The sequence below is a fragment of the Girardinichthys multiradiatus genome, chromosome 5 (genome assembly GCF_021462225.1).
Source record: "Girardinichthys multiradiatus isolate DD_20200921_A chromosome 5, DD_fGirMul_XY1, whole genome shotgun sequence".
Taxonomy (NCBI): domain Eukaryota; kingdom Metazoa; phylum Chordata; class Actinopteri; order Cyprinodontiformes; family Goodeidae; genus Girardinichthys; species Girardinichthys multiradiatus.
In genome coordinates, this window is record NC_061798.1 from 7,746,262 (window position 1) to 7,760,179 (window position 13,918).

General features: G+C 39.5%; 1 long non-coding RNA gene across 1 annotated transcript in view; it reads left to right on the plus strand.

Moving 5' to 3' along the window:
• LOC124868570 overlaps positions 1 to 13,918 on the plus strand; it is a 69,562-nt gene that overhangs the window by 32,677 nt on the left and 22,967 nt on the right. The gene's annotated exons all lie outside the window — the stretch shown is intronic.

Genomic DNA, 13,918 nt, shown 5'->3' on the forward strand with positions numbered 1-13,918 from the left:
ATTTCTAAGCAGAATTTTTCGTAGTCCTCCTTTTTTTCAAAAATAAAAGTTTAAAGTTCAGTTGGAGGGCTGTCATCGTATTCATCCTCCCTGTTCTTTACGGCCTCGAGGGTTTCAGTTTGTTCAGTGTTGTCCATGTCAAGTATTTTTGGAAGTGTGACTACCCTCAAAATGTTGTTTTTGACACCAATCAGCTGCAGTCTGACTGTCAGTCAACATGTTGCTTCCCTGCGAAAAAAAGACGGTTTGTTGAGGGTATTGAGTATGTAGATGCTGTTACTTGTTAATATTGTTAGAGTATTGCAAATTAGCCATGGAGGAACAGGAGGAGCACTGCCAGAGCCCTGCAAAATGACCTCCAGCAGGTCACAAATGTGCATGTGTCTGCACAAACGGTTAGAAACCGACTCCATGAGGATGGTATGAGGGCCCAACGTCCACCAATAGGGGTTGTGCTCACAACCCAACACCGTGCAGGACGCTTGGCATTTGCCAGAGAACACCAGGATTGGCAAATTCGCCACTGGCGCCCTGTGCTCTTCACAGATGAAAGCAGGTTCACACTGAGCACATGTGACAGACGTGACAGAGTCTGGAGACACCGTGAAGAGTGATCTGCTGCCTGCAACTTCCTTCAGCATGACTGGTTTGGCAGTGGGTCAGTAATGGTGTGGAGTGGCATTTCTTTGGAGGGCCTCACGGCCCTCCTGGATTTTGTGTCTCCAAATCCAGGGATCCATTGGTTAATAAATTTGATTTCCATTGATGATATTTGTGTGATTTTGTTGTCAGCACATTAAACTTTGTAAAGACCAAAGTATTCAATTAGAATATGTCATTCATTCAGATCCAGGATGTGTTATTTGAGTGTCCCCTTTATTTTTTTGAGCAGTGTATATTACATTTTGTGTCTATTACAACTATTTCTTACCTCCCTTGTATAAACAAGTGTCATACCGCATAATAAGCTTTTCACTGAAACTTTAAACAGGATTCAGCATTCAAACATATCTGGCAATCATTTCAAATTGGTCCCACCAGCATATCCAGAAATAAAACCTTAACTCATTTGCCAAATAAATGCACTTTATTCTGTCAGTCAAAAAACATCTTTTATCTGTTTCTATGTTTTGCAGTTGTGCTCGCACACCTTAATTTACAGACACCCTACACACTGGCATGGGGGCCGTTGTCTAGGGTGCATCATGTGTTCTTAGTACACTATTAACTGCAGCATGTTTTTGTAGCCTAGACCAAAAATGACATACAGACAATGATACTACCATAAGTTCGTATTTTACTGTTAATTAATCCTTTCATGAAATATGAGATTATGTTGTATTTTGTGAACTGATCTAAAACAAATCATAAAGCATGAACACAAGAGAATTTAAGTACACCCTTTCATCAAACTTTTTGACAGGTGGGCGGGACTTCCGGTGAGGGCGGGATTTCCGGTGGGCGCCATGTGGTTGCCATGTGGGCAGGAGGTCACGTGGTCAAGCAAGTGCTGTGTCCAAGGGGGCGTAACCGTGGATGCTGATTGGTTGTCGTCATTAGGGGCGATACCTTAAATGAGTCAATTAAAACACAGGGGTGTGTTTAAGGGTGTTACGGGGAAGGCCTTAAATGAGCCAATTAAAACACACAGGGGTGTGTTTAAGGGTGTTATTAATAATCTGTATGTTTTTTCAGGCGTTAATACATCTAAAAAACAAAAAAAGACATGCATCCTTTTATATTTTAAAGGTATGATCAACTTAATGTTGACCTATCACATGAAATCCTAATAAAGGAACTGTGTAACCTGACAGAATTGTAAGTTAATTTTGCTTTACAGCAGGACTTATTTGTTGAATATATGAGCCAGTCTAAATCCGTTCAAAATAGAAAAGACCTAAAAAGTAAATTAAAAGATTGTGCTTCACTACATCGATGGAACGAGAAAAACCTTCAGCTTCTGCGTCAACATACTGGAAAAGCAGCTGAAAGAGGTAAGACGAATATGAGATTAACAGAAAAAAAAAAAGAACTTCAGTATACTGTTTCCAAGTTACAAATTGACTAGCAATGATGTGTTTGTTTTTGAATCATGAGAGACTCCATTTTAGGAAAAAGGAATGATCATTTTAGTTACCTGTAGCTTTTCTAAAACATTTACTTTTTCATCTTAGAGTAAAAGGTTATTCAGGGGAGTTACAGTTATACTATATCCATCTGTTAGGGGCGATGTCAGGAAGGGGCAGTTAGGTCTGTTCAGTAGATAACCATATCACCTTTGAACTGGAAAAGCAGCTGAAAGAGGTAAGATGAATATGAGATTAACAGAAAAAAAAAGAACTTCAGTGTACTGTTTCCAAGTTATAAATTGACTAGTAATGATGTGTTTGTTTTTTTAATCATGAGAGACTCCATTTTAGGAAAAAAGGAATGATAATTTTAGTTACCTGTAGCTTTTCTAAAACATTTACTTTTTCATCTTAGAGTTACAGGGTTACAGTTATTCTATATCCAACTGTTAGGGGCGATGTCAGGAAGGGGCAGTTAGGTCTGTTCCTTAGATAACCATATCACCTTTGAACTCAAGAAAGGTTTTGGTCTTAAAAACATAGTCTTTGCAGTTGAGATAACACTGTCATGTTCTGGTATAAATACTGTGTGTAAATGTCGGGGCTCTATTTCATTGGCTAACCTCAGTGTCAGGGTCTTCAAATGCTGAATGTCTTTGAACCATAACACTTGTTACATTGAAAATGCCAGTACTGACAAGAAACAATGTCGGTAAATATTTCAGGAAACCCGGAAATTGTGGCTTCTACTTCTGATAATTCACAAAAGCACAATGACATCTTTAAACGTAAGTAAGTAAGTAAGTATTCATTTTTAAGAAATCATTAAATGCATGTGAATGTTCTCTAATTTTGTTTATATATATTGTTTATATATATATATATATATTTGTTTCTTTGTCATAGAACCCACCGCTGATGACCTTGATGATTTCATCTTGACACAATCAGATTATGGTAAGTAAATGTTAAATGCAATAAAATATATATATATATATTATAGTTAACCCTTGACAATGTTTCAATTTATAGATTTGATGAGAGAGGTAAACCCGAATGATCAAGTTGGAGGGTTCAGCGGCTGGAATCGACAGTCAAAATTGAGAAGGCGAATTATTTCCAAACAAGAGAAACCCGCAACAACAACTGAACTTTCTTTTAACACAGAAATTAAAACTGATTCTTTGAATACCCCCCCCCCCCCCGTCAATTATCATCATTTCCCCTGAAGACACACCGGATAAGTTACCAGTACCACCAGAAAGTAAGTAAGTCCTAAGAACTATCTATTTTTTCTTTGAGAGTGAATGTATTTTAAACCTCAGATAAAAAACTGTTTACAGATTCGACTGAGAGCTCTGTGGAAGACACAGTTGTCGAGCAGCAGCAAGGTAAGGAAATAAAAATTAAATAAAAACAATATATATATATATATATATATATGTATTTTAAGCATAGTTCAATAAAATGTCATATAAACCTGTTTACAGATACATCCAAAGATGCCACATTGAATCCGCCCACCAGAAGGTCGCTTTTCAAAGATCAAGACAGCTTTCAGCAGAGAGGCACCGTTTCAGTTCAACAAGAAGTGAAATCTGGAGGTTTTACCGCAAAGAATCGGAGTAAGATAAAAAAAAAACTTGTGTATTTTAAAAACTATTTTTCGTTTTATTTATGAACGCTGTGCTGCGCAGCGTCAGATAACTTTTATTGTCTTCTGTTTTTACAGAATATTTAACCCCGGCCAAAAGACAGCGACTCTCTGCGCTACAAAGCAGAGCAACGCTAGTGAGTGGATTAATGAACGGTACGTTTTAATTCATACATACATACTGAATTAATTTGAATTCCTTTGTTTTTTTTCCAGCTTTAATGTGATTATTTCAATATATATATATATATACAGGTGCTTCTCAAAATATTAGCATATTGTGATAAAGTTCATTATTTTCCATAATGTCATGATGAAAATTTAACATTCATATATTTTAGATTCATTGCACACTAACTGAAATATTTCAGGTCTTTTATTGTCTTAATACGGATGATTTTGACATACAGCTCATGAAAACCCAAAATTCCTATCTCACAAAATTAGCATATTTCATCCGACCAATAAAAGAAAAGTGTTTTTAATACAAAAAACATCAACCTTCAAATAATCATGTACAGTTATGCACTCAATACTTGATCGGGAATCCTTTTGCAGAAATGACTGCTTCAATGCGGCGTGGCATGGAGGCAATCAGCCTGTGGCACTGCTGAGGTCTTATGGAGGCCCAGGATGCTTCGATAGCGGCCTTTAGCTCATCCAGAGTGTTGGGTCTTGAGTCTCTCAACGTTCTCTTCACAATATCCCACAGATTCTCTATGTGGTTCAGGTCAGGAGAGTTGGCAGGCCAATTAAGCACAGTGATGCCATGGTCAGTAAACCATTTACCAGTGGTTTTGGCACTGTGAGCAGGTGCCAGGTCGTGCTGAAAAATGAAATCTTCATCTCCATAAAGCTTTTCAGCAGATGGAAGCATGAAGTGCTCCAAAATCTCCTGATAGCTAGCTGCATTGACCCTGCCCTTGATAAAACACAGTGGACCAACACCAGCAGCTGACACGGCACCCCAGACCATCACTGACTGTGGGTACTTGACACTGGACTTCTGGCATTTTGGCATTTCCTTCTCCCCAGTCTTCCTCCAGACTCTGGCACCTTGATTTCCGAATGACATGCAGAATTTGCTTTCATCCGAAAAAGTACTTTGGACCACTGAGCAACAGTCCAGTGCTGCTTCTCTGTAGCCCAGGTCAGGCGCTTCTGCCGCTGTTTCTGATTCAAAAGTGGCTTGACCTGGGGAATGCGGCACCTGTAGCCCATTTCCTGCACACGCCTGTGCACGGTGGCTCTGGATGTTTCTTCTCCAGACTCAGTCCACTGCTTCCGCAGGTCCCCCAAGGTCTGGAATCGGCTCTTCTCCACAATCTTCCTCAGGGTCACCTCTTCTCTTTGTGCAGCGTTTTCTGCCACATTTTTTTCTTCCCACAGACTTCCCACTGAGGTGCCTTGATACAGCACTCTGGGAACAGCCTATTCGTTCAGAAATTTCTTTCTGTGTCTTACCCTCTTGCTTGAGGGTGTCAATAGTGGCCTTCTGGACAGCAGTCAGGTTGGCAGTCTTACCCATGATTGGGGTTTTGAGTGATGAACCAGGCTGGGAGTTTTAAAGGCCTCAGGAATCTTTTGCAGGTGTTTAGAGTTAACTCGTTGATTCAGATGATTAGGTTCATAGCTCGTTTAGAGACCCTTTTAATGATATGCTAATTTTGTGAGATAGGAATTTTGGGTTTTCATGAGCTGTAAACCAAAATCATCCGTATTAAGACAATAAAAGACCTGAAATATTTCAGTTAGTGTGCAATGAATCTAGAATATATGAATGTTAAATTTTCATCATGACATTATGGAAAATAATGAACTTTATCACAATATGCTAATATTTTGAGAAGGACCTGTATATATATATATATACATATTTTTATTTATTTATTTATTTATTTTTTGTTCATTCTCCTTACAGAGGTAACGTTGATGGTAGGACAGATTGGCTACAGAAACGGACAGCGCAGGAAGACAGTCTCTACAGCCTCACGGAATCTTCGTAATAAGGCCTCATCGTTAACGCTTCTGGCAGCATGTCAGATTCTGTTAAAGAAGCATTTTGGTGACATCAAGGTGATTTTAAACTGAACTGATCACTGTGTTTTTTTTGTTTTTGTTTTTTTTTTTCTGTAGGTTAGTTTTATTTATTTATTTTTTCTTATGTTCATAGAAATGGATAACCGAATCAGACTTGCCCTGGATGAAATAAGAAATGTAGTTAATGAACTTAACGAAATTCACGTCAATGCAGAAGTAGCAGATAACATCGTTTTAAATGCATCTCCTGCTAACAGTGAAAATGTAATAAATGAACATCAGCACGGTGACGTTTTAAACTTAATCAATCAGGCTCTTGATGATTTAAATAGAGCATTTTGTCCACTCAGTATTGAGCAAAATGATCCACCTGATCCAACTTCTCAGCAGCATGGAGAAGTTACAGGACAGATTGATTTATATTGACACGGACAGTTTGATTTATGTGACAAAAAGTGGTGAAACTCCTCTGGAATTGGGGAATTATCTGGGTGATCTTACTGACGAGTTAGATGGTGACAGCATTTCGGAGTTTGCATCGACAGGACCCAAGAGTTATGCATACCAAACTAAAAACCGTAAAAAAGTAGTGATACGTGCTAAAGGCATCACTCAGACGCATGAATGCAGCGAGAGGGTCAATTTTGACAGCATCAAAGGGCTGGTCGAGGGCTACTTACAGGGGTCAAGTGAGGGTGTCATTGAAATCCCTCAGCACACGATCAGGAGGGATAAAAAGAGATTCCGTTTGACAAACGCGACATTTCTTAAAAAGTTTCTAATGGTGTATGATAAGAGACGTCTTTTTTCTGACTGGACAACTCTGCCTTTCGGTTATTAGAGTTGAAGAAGAAATAAAATAAAAAATCACATGGATTTACAGGAGATTGATTTTGATCGTAGATTTAGAGCACCTTTCTCATGTATGATAGTTGGACCCAGCGGCTGCGGGAAAACTTTCTTTGTAAAAAGTATTTTACAAAACTGTAATCATGTCATGGATATTGTTCCAGAAAATATTGTATGGATTTACACATCTTTTCAACCCATGTATGCTGAATTGCAGAAGATGAATAAAAATATTACTTTTGTGGAAGGATTGCCTCATTCTTTTGAAGATGAAAACCTGTTTCCTCCTGATCAGAATCATCTGATTATTCTAGACGATGTTATCGCTCAAGCCTCAGATGATGAAAACGTGATGAAGGTCTTTACCCAGTTTCGCCACCATCGTAATATGAGCGTCATGATGTTGACTCAGAATGTTTTTCATCAGGGGAAGTTCAGTCGCACTATTAGTTTGAACTGTAATTATATGGTGTTGTTTAAGAACCCGAGAGATAAACTCCAGCTGAATATACTGGCCCGCCAAATGTTTCCATCTCAAAAGGGTCTCTTCTTGGAGAGTTTTGAAGACGCAACGAGAGAAGCTCATGGATATTTAATCATCGATTTTACGCCTACCTGCCCAGAACATTTCAGACTGAGAACGGGGATACTTCCTCAGCAGTGGCTTGCTGTGTACGTGCCCAGAACAAAGTAAGTCATCATGTCTGCGCGTATAAAAAGGAATTTACCATTATTCAGAGCTTTGTACCAGGCCTGTCCACAGAAACGTAAAGATATTCTCGCACACTGCTCTCCCGACTTTATTCAGGCTCTGTGCGAGATTGCACTGAATATCCTAAAAGGTAACATTAAACTATCACCCTCTCAACACCGACAATTGAAGAAACAAAGAAATATCATCAGATTGTTGGGTGATAAAAGAACCGGGATAAAAACTAAACAGTTGGCTCTCAAAAAGCAACGAGGTGGTTTTATTCTCCCCATCTTAACGGCTCTTGCACCCTTGATCGGTAATCTAGTGGGTGGAATCATCAGGAGATAATGTCTCTCAGAACATCGCAGAAGATGTTTCTCATTTCACCTCATCAATTCAAGCGTCTGACCCAGTCAGACACGTCCATCAGACAGACGGCGGAGGAGAATTTGGATGCTGAAATGAGAGCGATATTAAACGAGCCGGGTTTGACTTCTTATGAAAAAAGCAAGAGATACGATGCTCTTCTCCAGAGGTATCTGACTTTACTTAAGCAAGGTGTCAAAGAAGAAAAACAGCGGGTCAGTTTAACGCTGCAGCGTGACACAGAGGTTCCTGAACATGAGCGGTCCCAAGAAAAACAAGGCCCAGGGCAGGACGAGGCCCCTAAGGATCAGGTTCTTACGGAAGTACTGAAAAGCCTTCCTAAACACAACCGTAAAAATGCCGAGTACATTTTGAAGAAATTATCCGAAAGAAGTGAGAGTTGGACTTCGCGAGGTGAATTTGTATTTAAAGGAAATGTTATAAAAGGGTCCCACATGATTGATTTGTTGAAAAATCTCATGCTTCCGTTTAAAAAATCTGGAGCATCACAAACCCGAGGATGGTCTGATTTTCTACACTCCATGTCAGAAGTAAACATCCCCATATCTTCAGTCATTAACCCTTATGCTCGTGAAGAATATAGACGTTTCAAAACAGAGGGTACATCGATTGAAAATGGGGGTACACCCCCCAGCGTTAAGCAGAGAAGAAAAAGAAGAAGAAGGCAGATAACTCATTCTCCCTACTGGTTGAGATCTGAGCTGGAAGATCCAAAAAATGCTGATGGGAGATCAAAAAGGTCTCTTCGTAAGACGACACTACCACCCCGATGGATTACATTTTCACCATAAACCGTTATAAGAAAATGAAACATGTAGTCTATTTCTTTTATTCAATAAAATATTTATTGATTATATTTTTCAAGTCTAACTTCGTTCTCTACTTCACACACTAACATATGATGTCATTACACAAATATTAAATCATAAGAAAAAAAAAAAAAAAAAACAAACAATGAAAAAAAAAAAAAAGACATTTTAAATTCCATAACAATCCAGAAACATCTCCAAAGAGCATGTTCCGTGAGTATAAAATGTACAACTTTGATTAATGACACATTTCTGATATTTTTTCACAAAGTTAGATACCATTAAATCATTCTTAATCACATCTCCGGTGTATTTTGACAACACTTGCTGCAGTGATAATCCGCACGCTCTATGACATAGATAAAAAATGCAATGGTGACCGCACACAGTGGACAGAGTGTTTTGAAGCTGATTATTATGATACAATATTTTTGAGGATCTGTCTTCTAAAAATGTTACGATGCTTGACGGGTAGAACTCGAAATCCGGAGAGAATCCATAAGAGTCAAAAAAGCTGGATTGACCATTCTCATCCAATGTCAGAGCTAGCCAGTGTTCTCCAGGCATGTGTGAAGGATGTGTGTTCACAATAAAGTAGCCCGGCCCTGGGAATTTGTCAGCTAGCAGCGGCAGCTGGTCGCACGGCCATACACCACAAAACAAATCTCCCAGCAGATGACGCATCAGGCTCTCAATTTCATGATTATTCATGCCTGATTAGATTAATAATAATCCACCAGCATCAATCTCTAAAATAGAATCATAACAAGCGTAAATGATCAGCGTGGTGGTATGAGGCAACGGGTTTTTGAAGCGCATTTCCAATCTTAAATTCCCACTGGAAACTGGAGATAGAGCATCTGTGTCCTCGCCCGGGTTAAGATTAAATGTGAATAGAGAGTATCCTTGATTAAATTCCTGACGTGTTTTACTCAGTGGAAGATCTTTTAGATGTCGTCCTGTAGCTGTAAACAAGTTGTAATACTCTCTCACTGAATGACCTTGGTTAAAATTGGGCTGGAAGGCTTTAGCAGGAATTTGTCTGCCATCCTTACACAAAGCTAAATATTCCATATCAAAATGATTAAAGTCAAACGGATTGAGATTGCGTGTTCCTGTAAAAGCGTCATGATCCAGTAACGCAATCACCACATACTTGGGAAAGACGACTAAGAAAAGATTCTCTTGGTTGCATACCCTTGAATTTTCAGGGATGGAATATGTTTTTACATTCACACGTGAAAGTGGATACAGAGCATTTGCCTTCATTAAAGCTGAAGCGTGCCCCAGTCGTACAGCTGGAGAGACAGTAACTTTTTTGATAAAAAGAGATTCTCCTAATATCCTGAGTTTGTAAGTGGAGTCTCTTGCTGCCATGAGACAAAAGGCATCGTTGGCTCTTGTAAGTTTAATTTTAAGGTCAACAGAGTTTAAAAGAAGTCTCTCGCAGAAAAATATGTCTGCATGCAGGGGGCCTAGGAGATGTACCTCCCTGGAATTTGCCGTAAAGCCTGCTCTGCTGTTAAGACCTTGGTTAGGGTCGTTAGTTGTAACAATAGAGTTCAGAGCACCTGCAGTGTCTTTATAAAAAAGACCAGAGCTAAACTGGGTTTTTAAAGAATCCTCAGAAAAGTTTAACAATGTCTCAATCATGGCTCTATATGGATGTGTAGCGCTGGATTGTGAAATCATTCGATCTCCGAGAGTGACATCACACTGACTGAAGATGGTGTTTAACGGGTAGTTGATGAGCCCTACAGGTGCATCATCTGGCAGGTTTGTTCCATCCTTGTTAGTAATTTTCACTCTGAGATGCAACAGCGTATCGTTGAGATCCAGATACTTTTCTCCGTCTCCCGGAATGAAAAACTCGATCAGGCCTCCATCGGTGATTGCTGATAAAGGCTGGATCTCGGTGTAAATTTTATCTTCGATCGATAGCTGCGTCATCGGGGCAGAAAATAAGTCCAACTCTGCCAGCGTGCACTCTGATGATTTGTTATGTAAAAGAGCCATTATTTAAATATATCAAAACATGCGGATGACTTCCTTCCTCTTCGTTTGTCAGCTGCGACTGATCTCCTTTTTTGCGATGTCGTTGTTTTTTAACCGTCCTTAAACGATCACCAGGGGGTCTTGTTCTGGGTCTTTTGGATAAAACCATAATTCCTGAACCTTCTTGACCGTCGGTGTGTGTAGAACCACTCATTTTACTCACGGCTCTACCGATGACATCCGAAGCGATATTTGATGCAGCCGTTTTAAGATGGGGTTTTGCAATTGCAAATCCTTTTTTAACCAGAGGGGATACGAAGCGGAATAATTTTGAAAATAATGATCCAATTCCGCGTCCGTACATGACCGGGGCCCCATAAAACCCTGGCAGATTACCGCCTGATTGACTTACATGGTAATTTACAAAGCGATTTGGATCACGTCTCAGACTTAGCTGTGCCATGTTCTCTCTTGCCTGCTTGATGCAGTGTTGAATGACCAGCGTAATATGAATGATAACCAATCAATCTTAGAGGTTATATACATATCTCTGGAATAGTTTATACAAATAAAATTTATCTCAGGCTACGTTGTGATATCACCGGTCTGAAGTGTAGTCTTATGACGGTCTTTCCATAGACGAAATTTACAGGAACGTTTTGGTCCGATTTAATTTCTATATTGATATTTTCAATATGTCTTCTGGAGACTGGAAGGTAGTGGGCGGGGTTAAACGTCTGAGTAATCATATCACTGAATTTGCCTTGTACTTTGACGGTCCGCAGTAAAGGTGCAAAAGTGTCGCCTACTATTTGAGGGCTGACCACGTCGCTGTAACAGTATAGGTGATAGAAACCAGCCTTTATATCCGCTGGAAAAGGAGCCAGTTTTGGTTCAGAAACATGAATCCATTCCCCTGGTTTCACGCCCATCATATAAGCTAGAGTGCTGAAGAAGCGTATTTCATACGGACTGTTTGCTTGAAATGCAAATCTCTTTTGAACTTTGCTGAATTTAATGCGTAAACCCGATTTCAATTTTTTGAAAAACATTTCCATCTCTGTCTCGAGTTGAATAACGCTGTTATAGTAGCCACTTCTGATCCTTTGCGTATTGATCTCCACATCACCAACCTTCCTCTATTCAAAGTAGGCATCATAATCCGGTAAATTATGCCATGTATGAGGATATGAAATCTCGGCTAATGCAACCATCCATTGGCCTTCTAAATCAATATGTTGAGCTAAATTTACACGGAAACTTGAACTGGTATTATTTTTAAACACTTCCATGCTAGCATTAGATGGAAGAGTAACGTAAAAGCCATCATCCTCTACCTGACGGTTCATGATGCTGTGTCAACTGTGAGGTTTAGTGCAAACCTTTTTTATACGTTTCGAAGTTCATCAAACTTGATCCAACTGTTGAATTTCTCAGGCCAGTTTTTCCAGCTTACAAAAACCTGTTTGACTCCCTTGACCGTACGTCGTTTTAATATTTTTTCCACTTGATACATCTTGTCGTTAAATATTTTTACTTTTTGAAGTTCCTCAGCGTAAAAGGAACCCTTGATAGGTTCTCCATCCAAATCTTTGAGTTTGCATACAGGAGGAGAACGGGGTATCCGCTCATACACTGTAAACTCTTCATCCGTAAAACTCTGTTCGTATTTTTTGTCAAACACTCCACGGACCTTGGATATTCTGACAAGATCCCCTTGTTTAAACGTTGTCACTGAGTCCTTGCAATATCTGTTGGACTTGACATCATACAGATTCTGAAACACTTGAAAGGCATTTTCTGGGGTCACTTCCATAGGGCTCATTTTAATGCTGGAGTGGTAGGAATGGTTGTAGCTTCTAGCTAGGTTTTGCAGGACATCAACGTACCACCGGGTATTGTTAGCTGTAAAATATCTCCACATCCTTGTTTTTAATGTGCGGTTAAATCTCTCGACCACTGAAGCTTTTGCTTCACTCGCTGTGGCAAAATGTTCAATACCGTGTTTCTCCATTAAAACCTTAAATTTCTTGTTAAAAAATTCTTTACCGGCATCAGTCTGAAGTTTTTTGGGGATCTGACTTTCTGTAAAAACTGATTCAAATGTCTTTACCACCTCAGCGGCTGTTTTCCTCTTCAAAACTCGTACATACGCCCTTTTTGAAAAGATGTCAATGACTGTTAATAAATAATTATAACCATCATTTTCCATGGCCAGAGCTTGCATGTCACAGAGATCAGCCTGGAACTGCCTCAATGGTCTGGTGACAAAAACTCTGTTTCTTGGGAACTTTATTCTTGCAGGTTTATGTAGAGTATAGGTATCTTCTCCTGATAAAAAATCTTTAACTTTTTCAACCGCAACCTTCTTTCCCGTTTCATCTTGCATAGCCCTCCTCAACCTATCTACACCCCCAAAACTTCCCGGATTTGAAGGGCTATAATATACTTTCTTCATCAGCCGTCTTCCTGCCATCTCTGCCTTATGCTCACTCTGCCGATTACTTGTTAAATAATGAGAAAAAACACACAGGAGGGTAGATTTATCCTTATTTTTTTTATTTTTGTATTTAATATAAACAAAAAACAACCAGAAAACAAAATCAGATAAAATGCAGATTAATGCAGATGAATTCAAACACTACTAGCTTTTAAACAACACTTTTGGGAAAGGTTACTATGTTCCTACTTTAATTGTATTTAATAGTAAAAAGAAAAAAGAAGAAAAATCATATAATGCAGATTAATTAAAGTACTGGAATACTAAAAAAAAAAAAAATGATACAACAAGTCATCAAACATGTGAGATCAGTTTGTCAGTCCATAGCACTCTGAAACAGAGTTAAGTTGTTTGAGGTGTTTCTCTTCAACCATGCGATCATAAACGTGCGCTATTGCACTGTGGATGCCTTGTACCGATTTCAGTTCATATAAAACCGTCTTGGCAATCGTCTTCACTCTGAAGTCATCCGCTTGTATGCGTCGAAGTACCAGAAGATTCTGAATAGCAGGAACGAGTTTGGGGGTTACGAGTCGTTGTACGATGCGTTGAAAGTTGACTTGGTAATAATCCTCCCCCAGTACCTCCAGGCAATGGTGTTGACGCTGGCTCGGGTGGTTCGTTATACATCCATAGCAGGTTTCTCTGAGATAGTTCAAAGAGGTTATGTTGAATAAATGAAGTATCGCTGTTTTCACCGTATTGATGAGGGTGGTTGAGAACCAACCGTCAATTTCGTCCTCCTGGTTACTCTCATCCTCTGCTGAAGGCTGAGGGTCCTCCATCGGTCCCAGGGTTTGTGTAGGGGCTTCGGTAGAGGGTGAGTAGCCGGTGGCTACCTCCTCCTCCACGACCACCTTCATGTCTTCAGGCAGGACATTCGCGTCTACAGACTCAGCCATGAATAGCGGTGATGGTGAG